The sequence below is a fragment of the Salmo salar genome, chromosome ssa02 (genome assembly GCF_905237065.1).
Source record: "Salmo salar chromosome ssa02, Ssal_v3.1, whole genome shotgun sequence".
Classification (NCBI taxonomy): Eukaryota; Metazoa; Chordata; class Actinopteri; order Salmoniformes; family Salmonidae; genus Salmo; species Salmo salar.
The window spans coordinates 29010747-29027662 of NC_059443.1; the positions used below are offsets into that span (position 1 = coordinate 29010747).

General features: G+C 45.1%; 1 pseudogene; it reads right to left on the bottom strand.

Moving 5' to 3' along the window:
- The window catches only part of LOC106579342 (probable leucine--tRNA ligase, mitochondrial), a 50632-nt pseudogene that overhangs the window by 6429 nt on the left and 27287 nt on the right, over window positions 1-16916 (bottom strand).

A 16916-nucleotide genomic window follows, 5' to 3' on the forward strand; every position in this document is an offset into this window, starting at 1 on the left:
TCTCGGACAACCCAAAGATTCCTAGATGCCCTTCCAGACTCCCTCCGCCAACCCAAGGACGTCAGAGTACAAAAATCAGTTAACCACCTAACTGAGGAATTAAATTTAACCTTGCGCAATACCCTAGATGCAGTCGCATCCCTAAAAACATTTGTCATTAGAAACTACCTCCCTGGTATACAGAAAATACCCGAGCTCTGAAGAAAGCTTCCAGAAAATTGGAACGAAAATGGAGCTACACCAAACTGGAAGTCTTCCGACTAGCTTGGAAAGACAGTACCGTGCAGTATCGAAGAACCCTCACTGCTGATGGATCATCCTATTTTTCCAACTTAATTGAGGAAAATAAGAACAATCCAAAATGTATTTTTGATACTGTCGCAAAGTTAACTAAAAAGCAGCATTCCTCAAGAGAGGATGGCTTTCACTTTGGCAGTGATAAATTCATGAACTTCTTTGAGGAAAAGATCATGATCATTAGAAAGCAAATTACGGACTCTTTATATCTGTGTATTCCTCCAAAGCTCAGTTGTCCTGAGTCTGTACAACTCTGCCAGGACCTAGGATCAAGGGAGACACTCAAGTTTTTTAGTACTATATCTCTTGACACATTGATGAAAATAATCATGGCCTCTAAACCGTCAAGCTGCATACTGGACCCTATTCCAACTAAACTACTGAAAGAGCTGCTTCCTGTGCTTGGCCCTCCTATGTGGAACATAATAAACGGCTCTCTATCCACCGGATGTGTACAAACTCACTAAAAGTGGCAGTAATAAAGCCTGTCTTGAAAAAGACAAATCTTGAACCAGAAAATATAAAAAACTATCGGCTTATTTCGAATCACCCATTCCTCTCAAAATATTTTGAAAAAGCTCACTGACTTCCTGAAGACAAACAAATGTATACGAAACGTTTCAGTCTGGTTTTAGACCCCATCATAGCACTGAGACCGCACTTGTGAAGGTGGTAAATTACCTTTTAATGGCGTCAGACCGAGGCTCTGCATCTGTCCTCGTGCTCCTAGACCTTAGTGCTGCTTTTGAAACCATCAATCACCAATATTCTTTTGGAGAGATTGGAAACCCAAATTGGTCTACATGGACAAGTTCTGGCCTGGTTTAGATCTTATCTGTCGGAAAGATATCAGTTTTTGATATGCTCTGAATGATCGGCTATGAAAAGCCAACTGACATTTACTCCTGAGATGCTGACCTGTTGCACCCTCGACAATCACTGTGATTATTATTATTTGACCCTGCTGGTCATCTATGAACATTTGAACATCTTGGCCATGTTCTGTTAGAATCTCCACCTGGCACAGCCAGCAGAGGACTGGCCACCCCTCGTAGCCTGGTTCCTCTCTAGGTTGCTTCCTAGGTTCTGGCCTTTCAAGAGAGTTTTTCCTAGCCACCGTGCTTCTACACCTGCATTGCTTGCTGTTTGGGGTTTTAGGCTGGGTTTCTGTACAGCACTTTGTGACATCAGCTGATGTAAGAAGGGCTTTATAAATACATTTGATTGATTGATTGATTAATTGATTGTCTAGAGTCTAAGCCCTGTCTAAGCCGTGGGGGTGGGGGAATTGTTTTAAGATACCAAGGATCATTTAGCTATTTAATTCAGAATTTTAAAGAATGTATCAAAAAATATATAAAAAAAATATTTGATGAAACATTGCATTTGGCATTACTGCTATAAGCCAATAGAAATGTAGTGAATAAGAGTCAATACATGGAACAAGAGATATAAAAAAATAAAAAGTATGTTTGTTCTGATGTGTCTGTCCTATATCTGAGAGATATAAGAAAGATCACGTATTTACAGTGCCTTCATAAAGTATTCAGACCCCTTGACTTTTTCCACATTTTACAGCCTTATTCTAAAATTAATTAAATCATTTTCTCCCCTCAATCTACACACAGTTCCCCATAATGACAAAGCAAAACAGGTTTTTAGAAATATGCCATTTACATAAGTACCCAGGAATTTGTTAAAGCACCTTTGGCAGCAATTACAGCCTCAAGTCTTCTTGGGTATGACACCACAAGCATGGCACACCTGTATTTGGGGAGTTTCTTCCATTCTTCTCTGCTGATGCTCTCAAGCTCTGTCAGGTTGGATGGGGAGCGTTGCTGCACAGCTATTTTCAGGTCTCTCCAGAGATGTTAGATCGGGTTCAAGTCCGGCCAATCAAAGCCATTGTCCCGAAGCCAGTCCTGTGTTGTCTTGGCTGTGTGCCTTGGGTCGTTGTCCTGTTGGAAGGTGATCCTTCGTCCCAGTCTGAGGTCCTGAGCACTCTGGAGCAGGTTTTCATCAAGGATCTCTCTGTACTTTGCTCCGTTCAGCTTTCCCTCGATCCTGACTAGTCTCCCAGTCCCTGCCGCTGAAAAAAACACTCCCAAAGCATGATGCTGCCACCACCATGCTTCACCATAAGGATGGTGCCAGGTTTCCTCCAGACGTGACGCTTGGCATTCAGGCCAAAGAGTTCAATCTTGCTTTCATCAGACCAGAGAATCTTGTTTCTCATGGTCTGAGAATCCTTTAGGTGCCTTTAGCAAACTCGGCGGTTGTGCCATTTAATGAAGAGCGGCTTCCGTCTGGCCACTCTACCATAAAGGCCTGATTGGTGGAGTGCTGCAGAGATGGTTGTCCTTCTGGAAGGTCCTCCCATCTCCACAGAGGAACTCTAGAGCTCTGTCAGAGTGACCAAGGTTTTACTGCTAACCTACAAAGCATTACATGGGCTTGCTCCTACCTATCTTTCCGATTTGGTCCTGCCGTACATACCTACACGTACGCTACGGTCACAAGACGCAGGCCTCCTAATTGTCCCTAGAATTTCTAAGCAAACGGCTGGAGGTAGGGCTTTCTCCTATAGAGCTCCATTTTTATGGAATGGTCTGCCTACCAATGTGAGAGACGCAGACTCAGTCTCAACCTTTAAGTCTTTACTGAAGACTTATCTCTTCAGTAGGTCCTATGATTAAGTATAGTCTGGCCCAGGAGTGTGAAGGTGAACGGAAAGGCTGGAGCAACGAACCGCCCTTGCTGTCTCTGCCTTGCCGGTTCCCCTCTTTCCACTGGGATTCTCTGCCTCTAACCCTTTTACAGGGGCTGAGTCACTGGCTTACTGGTGTTCTTCCATGCCGTCCATGGGAAGGGTGCATCACTTGAGTGGGTTGAGTCACTGACGTGGTCTTCCTGTGTGGGTTGGCGCCCCCCCTTGGGATGTGCCATGGCGGAGATCGTTGTGGGCTATACTCGGCCTTGTCTTAGGACGGTAAGTTGGTGGTTGAAGACATCCCTCTAGTGGTGTGGGGGCTGTGCTTTGGCAAAGTGGGTGGGGTTATATCCTGCCTGTTTGGCCCTGTCCGGGGGTATTATCGGATGGGGCCACAGTGTCTTCTGATCCCTCCTGTCTCAGCCTCCAGTATTTATGCTGCGGTAGTTTATGTGTCGGGGGGCTAGGGTCAGTCTGTTACATCTGGAGTATTTCTCTTGTCTTATCCGGTGTCCTGTGTGTATTTAAATATGCTCTCTCTAATTCTCTCTTTCTCTCTTTCTCTCGGAGGACCTGAGCCCTAGGACCATGCCTCAGGACTACCTGGTATGATGACTCCTTGCTGTCCCCAGTCCACCTGGCCGTGCTGCTGCTCCAGTTTCAACTGTTCTGCCTGCGGCTATGGGACCCTGACCTGTTCACCGGACGTGCTTGTTGCACCCTCGACAACTACTATGATTATTATTATTTGACCATGCTGGTCATTTATGAACATTTTAACATCTTGACCATGTTCTGTTATAATATCCACCCTGCACAGCCAGAAGAGGACTGGCCACCCCTCATAGCCTGGTTCCTCTAGGTTTCTTCCTAGGTTTTTGGCCTTTCTAGGGAGTTTTTCCTAGCCACCGTGCTTCTTTCACATGCTTTGCTTGCTGTTTGGGGTTTTAGGCTGGGTTTCTGTACAGCACTTTGAGATATCAGCTGATGTACGAAGGGCTATATAAATACATTTGATTTGATTTGATTTCTTGGTCACATCCCTGACCATGGCCCTTCTTCTCTGATTGTTCAGTCTTTTGGCCAGGCAGCCAGCTCTAGGAATAGTGTTGGTGGTTCCAAACTTCTTCCATTTAAGAATGATGGAGGCCACTGTGTTCTTGGGGACCTTCAATACTGCAGACATTTTTTGGTACCCTTCCCCAGATCTGTGCCTCGACACAATTCTGTCTCTGAGCTATATGGACAATTCCTTTGACCTCATGGCTAGGTATTTGCTCTGACATGCACTGTCAACTGTGGGACCTTATATAGACAGGTGTGTACCTTTCCAAATCATGTCCAATCAAATTAATCTACCACAGGTGGCCTTCAATCAAGTTGTAGAAACATCTAAAGGATGATCAATGGAAACAGGATGCACCGGAGCTCAATTTTGAGTCTCATAGCAAAGGGTCTGAATACTTACGTAAATAAGGTATTTCTGTTTTTTATTTCTAATACATTTGCTAACATTTCTAAAAACCTGGTCTCACTTTGTCATTATGCAGTATTGTGTGTAGATTTCTGAGGATTTTTATTTATTTAATACATTTTAGAATAAGGCCGTTAACATTAACAAAATGTGGAAAAGGTCAAAGGGTCTGAATACTTTCCGAAGGCACTGTATCCCCTTATTTTAGGTACTAAACCATCTCCATATACTGTACTTCCATAAAATGTTTTAACCTGGTACCGGGGACCTTCAGACAAGTCTTGTGAGGCTTAAGGGCATCCTAGAGAAAAACGAAGAACACCATCGTGTTCGTGAGAGTCTCAGCTTGTTAGCTTTCCACACACATATTAGTGTGTAGCTCAAATCGTTTCGGACGCTACAGACAGAAGTTGGCAGAGGAGGCTGTACCGACTTCAGAAGAGTCTTGTGGTCATCCTAGAGGAAAACGGAGAACGCCACTGTGTTCGTGAGAATCTTAGAATGGTCATAATAGTTTGTAGGCTAAACTGTTCGGACGCTACAGATATTTTCGTGAGAAGACCGATTTTCGAGATGTCTCATGGTCTGACATACACCGCTTTAGCTCTACCACCTTTCACCACAGATGCAGAAGGGCGATATCTCTTGCTTAAACAGACATATTTTCATGGGGATTTTTTGATTATGTTCATTTGATTTCCGCGAGGACGCAGACATTGTAGGGTAAGGGTTAAGACGGGGCTCCTCCATTCTTTCTTCTAGGACCTGACCAGGAAAAACTTCTGAGCAACCTCAGGAATCCATCTGTGAGGGATGTCTACTAACTCTAACCTGTGAATGCAGACGTGTAAAGTCCCCACCCTGCTGTGCCCACCTGTGAAGTCGATATTGTCTCTCTTCCTCTGTCTGCAGCTCTAAACGTCTGGCCCTTGATGAGGCCCTGCACCAGCAGCTTCTTGAAAGGCTCCCTGGAGTGGACATTCATAGAGCTTATTTCATTTTGCCGTTAAAAAATAAATAAAAAATCTGCAGGGGATAATTATACAAACGTTACAAAGACGTTTTGGCAATGGTGCCTTCTTCAATTAGCTTCCACTTACTTTTAAGTGGACATTTTCACTTGATGTCAATGGGAGACTAAGTGAAAATTCAGCTTCATTGGAAGTTAGGATTCACCTCTAAGTGGGTACAACCTTTTGGCACAATAGCTCTATTGATATCGACTAGTGAACAATAGTTGCTGTACCTGTGTCCCACTAGGCCCTGATCCCTACAGAAGTGACTGAGGAAGCGTGCATAGTACAGGTGCATAACAGCATGCTCCTTTCCCCCAATGTACACGTCCACAGGAAGCCAGTGACCTGCCAGGTAGCGCTCAAAAGGCCTGGGGTGGAGAGAGGGGGGCACAAGTTAGTTTGAGTGAAGTAAACTGTTATCACTCCAATTTATATTTGGTGTTTTCTGTCGATTTGTTCTTGTTTAAACTTCTTTTTTACAGTATAGTGAAAGAATAATAATAATAATAATAATAATAATGTGAAGGAATTCACCAATATAACAAGTAGCTCAACTATAGATGCTGTTATAGTAAATATGACTACATTATGTGTAAGGTGTCTGGTCTTTGATATTACAGTTGAAGTCGGAAGTTAACATACACCTTAGCCAAATACATTTGAACTCAAGTTTCACAATTCCTGACATTTAATCCAAGTAAAAATTCCCTTAGGTCAGTTAGGATCACCACTTTATTTTAAGAATGTGAAATGTCAGAATAATAGTAGAGAGAATTATTTATTTCAGCTTTTATTTCTTTCATCACATTCCAGTGGGTCAGAAGTTTACATACACTCAATTAGTATTTGGTAGCATTGCCTTTAAATTGTTTTACTTGGGTCAAACCTTTTGGGTAGACTTCCACAAGCTTCCCACAATAAGTTGGGTGAATTTTGTCCCATTCCTCCTGACAGAGCTGGTGTAACTGAGTCAGGTTTGTAGGCTTCCTTGCTCGCACACGCTTTTTCAGTTCAGCCCACACATTTTCTATAGGATTTAGGTCAGGGCTTTGTGATGGCCACTCCAATACCTTGACTTTGCTGTCCTTAAGCCATTTTGCCGCAACTTTGGAAGTATGCTTGGGGTCAATGTCCATTTGGAAGACCCATTTGTGACCAAGCTTTAACTTCATCTTCAGATGTTGCTTCAATATATCCACATAATTTTCCTACCTCATGATGTCATCTATATTGTGAAGTGCACCAGTCCCTCCTGCAGCAAAGCACCCCAACAACATGATGCTGCCACCCCCGTGCTTCACAGTTGGGATGGTGTTCTTCGGCAAGCCTCCCCTTTCTTCTCCAAACATAACGATGGTCATTGTGGTCAAACAGTTCTATTTTTGTTTCATCAGACCAGAGGACATTTCTCCAAAAAGTACAATCTGTCCCCATGTGCAGTTGCAAACCATAGTCTGGCTTTTTTATGGCAATTTTGGAGCAGTGGCTTCTTCCCTGCTTCCCCGTTTCCTCCAGCATCTTCACAAGGTCCTTTGCTGTTGTTCTGGGATTGATTTGCACTTTTTGCACCAAAGTACGTTCATCAGAACGCGCCTCCTTCCTGAGCGGTATGACGGCTGCGTGGTCTCATGGTGTTTATACTTGCGTACTATTGTTTGTACAGATGAACGTGGTACCTTCAGGCGTTTGGAAATTGCTCCCAAGGATGAACCAGACTTGTGGAGGTCCACAATGTTTTTTCTGAGCTTTTGATTTTCCCATGATGTCAACAAAGAGGCACTGAGTTTGAAGGTAGGCCTTGAAATACATTCACAGGTACACCTCCAATTGATTCAAATGATGTCAATTAACCTATCAGAAGCTTCTAAAGCCATGGCATCATTTTCTGGAATTTTCCAAGCTGTTTAAAGGCACAGTCAACTTAGTGTATGTAACTTAGTGTATGTAAACTTCTGACCCACTGGAATTGTGATAGTGAATTATAAATGAAATAATCTGTCTGTAAACAATTGTTGGAAAAATGACTTGTGTCATGCACAAAGTAGATGTCCTAACCGACTTGCCAAAACTATAGTTTGTTAACAAGAAATTTGTGGAATGGTTGAAAAACTAGTTTTAATGACTCCAACCTAAGTGTATGTAAACTTCCGACTTCAACTGTATGTGTAGATATATCCTCTAGGGGGCAGCCTGGGCCTAATAACATCTATCCCACAAGTCAAGGAGCATCCTCCTGAAGGCGCGCACGCACACACAAATGTATATCTTGATGATGAGTAATCAGAGCTCAGAGGGGAGAGGTGAAGTAACCCTCCCTCTCAAATAGATCCTTCAGATAGGAATTGTCTGGTTGTAGATCTGACCAAGTCACCAGACAACAATGAGGAAGAGGATTTAGACGTAAGTTTGGCTGGCTGGGAAAACACAGTACCTCGGCTCAAAACTCCCAATGCTCCTTAGATAGTGCTATATCAATCTGTGAGTGTGTGTCACCTTACACAGTACACAGTCCTCTCTGCCAGTGGATGATGTCTCAGAATAATTGAACTGGCTAAAAGAGTTAGACTCACTGGGCAGAAAATGACCTACCCTCCCTGTGTGCTGGTGTCAGGCCAAAAACACATGCACCCGCGCACACACAAACACACTAACCTCTTGGTGGCCCCCACCCTACAAAAACCTCAGCCCAGGCCACAGCAAGCCAACAGGATGCTCAAACAGTTTAATTGCTTTTTCAGTTCTGGCATAATCTGTCCAGCTAAGAAATAAAAGAGGGAGAGGCCAGCACACTCTTAAAGCAGCTTTACAGCAGGGTAAATCCAATTGAATTCAATCCATTTTTGACAGCATCCATTTTGATGTGTTTCCAGCAGACCACCATAGTCCCTGTGCACAAGAAAGCGAAGGTAACCTGCCTAAATGATTATCAAATGTTATGAGTCACATGCGCCGAATACAACAGTGAAATGCTTACTTACGAGCCCCTAACCAACAATGCAGTTTAAAAAAAACGGATAAGAATAAGAAATAAAAGTAACAAGTAATTAAACAGCAGCAGTAAAATAACAATAGCGAGATTATATACAGGGGGGTACCGGAACAGAGTCAAAGTGCGGGGGCACCGGTTAGTTGAGGTAATATGTACATGTAGGTATAGTTATTCAAATGACTATGCATAGATGATAACAACAGAGAGTAGCAGCGGTGTAAAAGAGGGGGGCAATGCAAATAGTCTGGGTAGCCATTTGATTAGGTGTTCAGGAGTTTTATGGCTTGGGGGTAGAAGCTGTTTAGAAGCCTCTTGGACCTAGACTTGGCGCTCCGGTACCGCTTTCCGTGCGGTAGCAGAGAGAACAGTCTATGACTCGAGTGGCTGGAGTCTTTGACAATTTTTAGGGCCTTCCTCTGACACCATCTGGTATAGAGGCCCTGGATGGCAGAAAGCTTGGCCCCAGTGCCTTGCGGTCGGAGGACGAGCAGTTGCTATACCAGGCAGTGATGCAACCAGTCAGGAAGCTCTCGATGGTGCAGCTGTTGAACCTTTAGAGGATCTGAGGACCCATGCCAAATCTTTTCAGTCTCCTGAGGGGGAATAGCTTTTGTCGTGCCCTCTTCACGACTGTCTTAGTGTGCTTGGACCATGTTAGTTTGTTGGTGATGTGGACACCAAGGAACTTGAAGCTCTCAACCTGCTCCACTGCAGCCCTGTTGATGAGAATGGGGGCGTGCTCGGTCCTCTTTATCCTGTAGTCCACAATCATCTCCTTTGTCTTGATCACATTGAGGGAGAAGTTGTTGTCCTGGCACCCCACGGCCAGGTCTCCGACCTCCTCCCTATAGGCTGCCTCGTCGTTGATCAGGCCTACCACTGTTGTGTCATCGGAAAACTTAATGATGGTGTTGGAGTCAACACTGAGGGGCCCCTGTGTTGAGGATCAGCGTGGCGGATGTGTTGTTACCTACCCTTACCACCTGGGGACAGCCAGTCAGGAAGTCCAGGATCCAGTTGCAGAGGGAGGTGTTTAGTCCCAGGGTCCTTAGATTATTGATGAGCTTTGAGGGCACTATGGTGTTGAACGCTAGCTGTAGTCAATGAACAGGATTCTCACATAGGTGTTCCTTTTGTCCAGGTGGGAAAGGGCAGTGTGGAGTGCAATAGAGATTGCATCATCTGTGGATCTGTTGGGGTGGTATGCAAATTGGAGTGGGTATAGGGTTTCTGGGATAATGGTGTTGATGTGAGCCATGACCAGCCTTTCAAAGCACTTCATGGCTACAGACATGAGTGCTACGGGTCGGTAGTCATTTAGGCAGGTTACCTTCGTGTTCTTGGGCACAGGCACTATGGTGGTCTGCTTAAAACATGTTGGTATTACAGACTCGGACAGGGAGAGGTTGAAAATGTCAGTGAAGACACTTGCCAGTTGGTCAGCGCATGCTCGCAGTATATGTCCTGGTAATCCATCTGGTACTGCGGCCTTGTGAATGTTGACCTGTTTAAAGGTCTTACTCACATCGGCTGCGGAGAGAGTTATCACACAGTCTTCCAGAACAGCTGGTGCTCTCATGCATGTTTCAGTGTTATTTGCCTTGAAGCGAGCATAGAATTAGTTTAGCTCGTCTGGTAGGCCCGTGTCACTGGGCAGCTCTCGGCTGTGCTTCCCTTTGTAATGGTTGGTCGAAGCCGGTGTAGCACGATTCGATCTTAGTCCTGTATTGATGCTTTGCCTGTTTGATGGTTTGTCGGAGGGCATAGTGGAATTTCTTATAAGCTTCTGGGTTACAGTCCCGCTCCTTGAAAGCGGCACCTCTACCCTTCAGCTCAGTGCGGATGTTGCCTGTAATCCATGGCTTCTGGTTGGGGTATGTGCGTACAGTCACTGTGGGGACGACGTCATCGATGCACTTATTGATGAAGCCAATGACTGATATGGTGTACTCCTCAATGCCATCGGAGGAATCCCGGAACATATTCCAGTCTGTGCTAGCAAAACAGTCCTGTAGCTTAGCATCTGCTTCATCTGACCACTTTTTATTGATCTAGTCACTGGTGCTTCCTGCTTTAATTTTTGCTTGTAAGCAGGAATCAGGAGGATGGAATTATGGTCAGATTTGCCAAATGGAGGGCGAGGGAGAGCTTTGTATGCGTCTCTGTGTGTGGAGTAAAGGTGGTCCAGAGATTTTTTTCCCATGGTTGCACATTTAACATGTTGATAGAAATTTGGGAAAACGGATTTAAGTTTCCCTGCATTTAAGTCCCTGGCTACTAGGAGTGCCGCCTCTGGGTGAGCGTTTTCTTGTTTGCTTTTGGTAGAATACAGCTCATAAAATGCTGTCTTAGTGCCAGCCTCTGACTGTGGTGGTATGTAAACAGCTCCAAAAAGACAGATGAATACTCTCTAGGTAGGTAGTGTGGTCTACAGTTTATCATGAGATACTCTACCTCAGGCGAGCAATAGCTCGAGACTTCCTTAGAGATCGTGCACCAGCTGTTATTTATAAAAATGCATAGTCCGCCGCCCCTTGTCTTACCAGACGCCGCTGTTCTATCCTGCCGGTGCAACGTATAGCCACCCAGCTGTAGCATAAGATATTACAGTTTTGAATGTCCCGTTGGTCGTTTAATCTTCCGCGTAGGTCATCTATTTTATTGTCCAAAGACTGCATGTTTGCTAGCAGAATGGAAAGAAGTGGGGGTTTATTCGATCATCTACGATTTCTCAGAAGGAAGCCCGCCCTCCGGCCCCTTTTTCTCCGCCTCCTCTTCACGCAAATCACGGAGATCTGGGCCTGTTCCTGAGAAAGCAGTATATTGTTCGCTTCGGCCTTGTCAGACTCGTTAAAGGGAAAAAAGGATTTGCCAGTCCGTGGTGAGTAATCGCAGTCCTGATGTCCCAAAGTTATTTTAGGTCATAAGAGACGGTAGCGTCAAAATTATGTACAAAATAAGTCAAAAAAAAAAGTTACAAACAAACGAAAAAACACAATTGGTTGGGAGCACATAAAACGTATGCCTTCTTCTCCGGCGCCATCTTAGACATTACTGCCCCGTAGCACTCACATTGGTAGCCTTGAAGTGCTTTGAAAGGCTGGTCATGGCTCACATCAACACCATCATCCCGGAAACCAAAGACCCACCCCACTTCGCATACCACCCCAACAGATCCACAGATGACGCAAATCTCAATCGCACTCCACACTACCCGTTCCATTCAGGCCAAAGAGTTCAATCTTGATTTCATCAGACCAGAGAATATTGTTTCTCATGGTCTAAGAGTCTTTTAGGTGCCTTATGGTAAAATCCAAGCTGACTTTCATGAGCCTTTTACTGAAGAGTGGCTTCTGCCTGGCCACTCTACCATAAAGGCTCGATTGGTGGTGCTGCAGAAACGGTTGTCCTTCTGGAAGGTTCTCCCATCTCCACAGAGGAACTCTGGAGCTCTGTCAGAGTGACCAAAGGGTTTTGGTCACCTCCCTGACCAAGGCCCTTCTCCCCCGATTGCTCAGTTTGGCCGGGCGACCAGTTCTAGGATGAGTCTTGGTGGTTCCAAACTCCTTCCATTTAAGAATGATGGAGGGCACTGTGTTCTTGGGGACCTCAATGCTGCAGAAATGTTTTGGTACCCTTCCTCAGATCTGTGCCTCGACATAATCCTGTCTCGGTACTCTACGGACAATTCCTTCGACCTCATGGCTTGGTATTTGCTCTGACATGCACTGTCAACTGTGGGACCTTATATAGACAGGTGTGTGCCTATCCAAATCATGTCCAATCAATTGAATTTACCACAGGTGGACTCTAATCAAGTTGCAGAAAACCTCAAGGATGATCAACGGAAACAGGATGCACTTGAGCTCAATTTCGAATCTCATAGTGAAGGGTCTGAATTCTTATGTAAATAAGGTATCTGTTTTTTATGTTTTACAAATTTTCTAACATTTCTAAACACCTGTTTTTGCTTTCTCATTTGTGCTGTGCCAGCCATCGGCTGACCACAACATGCTCTTGAATACAGGATGGGTTTCTTCAGACCACTACAATTTAGCTGGTACTTACTTACTTACGGACAGACGGACAGACAGACAGACAGACAGACAGACAGACAGACAGACAGACAGACAGACAGACAGACAGACAGACAGACAGACAGACAGACAGACAGACAGACAGACAGACAGACAGACAGACAGACAGACAGACAGACAGACAGACAGACAGACAGACAGACAGACAGACAGACAGACAGACAGACGAGACAGACAGACAGACAGACAGACAGACAGACAGACAGACAGACAGACAGACAGACAGACAGACAGACAGACAGACAGACAGACAGACAGACAGACAGACAGACGAGACAGACAGACAGACAGACAGACAGACAGACAGACAGACAGACAGACGAGACAGACAGACAGACAGACAGACAGACAGACAGACAGACAGACAGACAGACAGACAGACGAGACAGACAGACAGACAGACAGACAGACAGACAGACAGACAGACAGACAGACAGACAGACAGACAGACAGACAGACAGACAGACAGACAGACAGACAGACAGACAGACAGACAGACAGACAGACAGACAGACAGACAGACAGACAGACGACAGACAGACAGACAGACAGACAGACAGACAGACAGACAGACAGACAGACAGACAGACAGACAGACAGACAGACAGACAGACAGAACAGACAGACAGACAGACAGACAGACAGACAGACAGACAGACAGACAGACAGACAGACAGACAGACAGACAGACAGACGAGACAGACAGACAGACAGACAGACAGAACAGACAGACAGACAGACAGACAGACAGACAGACAGACAGACAGACAGACAGACAGACAGACAGACAGACAGACAGACAGACAGACAGACAGACAGACAGACGAGACAGACAGACAGACAGACAGACAGACAGACAGACAGACAGACAGACAGACAGACAGACAGACAGACAGACAGACAGACAGACAGACAGACAGACAGACAGACGAGACAGACAGACAGACAGACAGACAGACAGACAGACAGACAGACAGACAGACAGACAGACAGACAGACAGACAGACAGACAGACAGACAGACAGACAGACAGACAGACAGACAGACAGACAGACAGACAGACAGACAGACAGACACAGTTGAAGTCGGAAGTTTACATACACTTAGGTTGGAGTCATTAAAACTAGTTTTTCAACCATTCCACAAATTTCTTGTTAACAAACTATAGTTTTGGCAAGTCGGTAAGGACATCTACTTTGTGCATGACACAAGTAATTTTTCCAACAATTGTTTACAGACAGATTATTTCACTTATAATTCACTGTATCACAATTCCAGTGGGTCAGAAGTTTACATACACTAAGTTGACTGTGCCTTTAAACAGCTTGGAAAAGTCCAGAAAATTATGTAATGGCTTTAGAAGCTTCTGATAGGCTAATTGACATACTTTGAGTCAATTGGAGGTGTACCTGTGGATGTATTTCAAGGCCTACCTTCAAACTCAGTGCCTCTTGCTTGACATCATGTGAAAATCAAAAGAAATCAGCCAAGACCTCAGAAAGAAAGTTGTAGACCTCCACAAGTCTGGTTCATCCTTGGGAGCAATTTCCAAACGCCTGAAGGTACCACGTTCATCTGTACAAACAATAGTACGCAAGTATAAACACCATGGGACCACGCAGCCGTCATACCGCTCAGGAAGAAGATGCGTTCTGTCTCCTAGAGATGAACGTACTTTGGTGCGAAAAGTGCAAATCAATTCCAGAACAACAGCAAAGGACCTTGTGAAGATGCTGGAGGACACAGGTACAAAAGTAGCTATATCCACAGTAAAACGAGTCCAATATCGACATAACCTGAAAGGCCGCTCAGCAGGGAAGAAGCCTTGCTCCAAAACCGCCATAAAAAAGCCAGACTACGGTTTGCAACTGCACATGGGGACAAAGATCGTACTTTTTGGAGAAATGTCCTCTGGTCTAATGAAACGAAAATAGAACTGTTTGGCCATAATGACCATCATTATGTTTGGAGGAAAAAGGGGGACGCTTGCAAGCCGAAGAACACCATCCGAACTGTGAAGCACGGGGGTGGCAGCATCATGATGTGGGGGTGCTTTGCTGCAGGAGGGACTGGTGCACTTCACAAAATAGATGGCATCACGAGGAAGGAAAATGATGTGGATATGTTGAAGCAACATCTCAAGACATCAGTCAGGAAGTTAAAGCTTGGTCGCAAATGGGTCTTCCAAATGGACAATGACCCCAAGCATACTTCCAAAGTTGTGGCAAAATGGCTTAAGGACAACAAAGTCAAGGTATTGGAGTGGCCATCACAAAGCCCTGACCTCAATCCCATAGAACATTTGTGGGCAGAACTGAAAAAGCGTGTGCGAGCAAGGAGGCCTACAAACCTGACTCAGTTACACCAGCTCTGTCAGGAGGAATGGGACAAAATTCACCCAACTTATTGTGGGAAGCTTGTGGAAGGCTACCCAAAAGGTTTGACCCAAGTAAAACAATTTAAAGGCAATGCTACCAAATACTAACTGAGTGTATGTAAACTTCTGACCCACTGGGAATGTGATGAAAGAACTAAAAGCTGAAATAAATCATTCTCTCTACTATTATTCTGACATTTCACATTCTTAAAATAAAGTGGTGATCCTAACTGACCTAAGACAGGGACTTTTTACTCAGATTAGATGTCAGGAAATGTGAAAAACTGAGTTTAAATGTATTTGGCTAAGGTGTATGTAAACTTCCGACTTCAACTGATATATATACACTGCTCAAAAAAATAAAGGGAACACTTAAACAACACAATGTAACTCCAAGTCAATCACACTTCTGTGAAATGAAACTGTCCACTTAGGAAGCAACACTGATTGACAATAAATTTCACATGCTGTTGTGCAAATGGAATAGACAACAGGTGGAAATTATAGGCAATTAGCAAGACACCCAATGAAGGAGTGGTTCTGCAGGTGGAGACCACAGACCACTTCTCAGTTCCTATGCTTCCTGGCTGATGTTTTGGTCACGTTTGAATGCTGGCGGTGCTTTCACTCTAGTGGTAGCATGAGACGGAGTCTACAACCCACACAAGTGGCTCAGGTAGTGCAGCTCATCCAGGATGGCACATCAATGCGAGCTGTGGCAAGAAGGTTTGCTGTGTCTGTCAGCGTAGTGTCCAGAGCATGGAGGCGCTACCTGGAGACAGGCCAGTACATCAGGAGACGTGGAGGAGGCCGTAGGAGGGCAACAACCCAGCAGCAGGACCGCTACCTCCGCCTTTGTGCAAGGAGGAGCAGGAGGAGCACTGCCAGAGCCCTGAAAAATGACCTCCAGCAGGCCACAAATGTGCATGTGTCTGCTCAAATGGTCAGAAACAGACTCCATGAGGGTGGTATGAGGGCCCGACGTCCACAGGTGGGGGTTGTGCTTACAGCCCAACACCGTGCAGGACGTTTGGCATTTGCCAGAGAACACCAAGATTGGCAAATTCGCCACTGGCGCCCTGTGCTCTTCACAGATGAAAGCAGGTTCACACTGAGCACGTGTGACAGACGTGACAGAGTCTGGAGACGCCGTGGAGAACGTTCTGCTGCCTGCAACATCCTCCAGCATGACCGGTTTAGCGGTGGGTCAGTCATAGTGTGGGGTGGCATTTCTTTGGGGGGCCGCACAGCCCTCCATGTGCTCGCCAGAGGTAGCCTGACTGCCATTAGGTACCGAGATGAGCTCCTCAGACCCCTTGTGAGACCATATGCTGGTGCGGTTGGCCCTGGGTTCCTCCTAATGCAAGACAATGCTAGACCTCATGTGGCTGGAGTGTGTCAGCAGTTCCTGCAAGATGAAGGCATTGATGCTATGGACTGGCCCGCCCGTTCCCCAGACCTGAATCCAATTGAGCACATCTGGGACATCATGTCTCGCTCCATCCACCAACGCCACGTTGCACCACAGACTGTCCAGGAGTTGGCGGATGCTTTAGTCCAGGTCTGGGAGGAGATCCCTCAGGAGACCATCCGCCACCTCATCAGGAGCATGCCCAGGCGTTGTAGGGAGGTCATACAGGCACGTGGAGGCCACACACACTACTCATTTTGACTTGTTTTAAGGACATTACATCAAAGTTGGATCAGCCTGTAGTGTGGTTTTCCACTTTAATTTTGAGTGTGACTCCAAATCCAGACCTCCATGGGTTGATAAATTGGATTTCCATTGATTATTTTTGTGTGATTTTGTTGTCAGCACATTCAACTATGTAAAGAAAAAAGTATTTAATAAGATTATTTCATTCATTCAGATCTAGGATGTGTTGTTTTAGTGTTCCCTTTATTTTTTTGAGCAGTAAATATATATATATATATATATATATATTTAAAAAATCC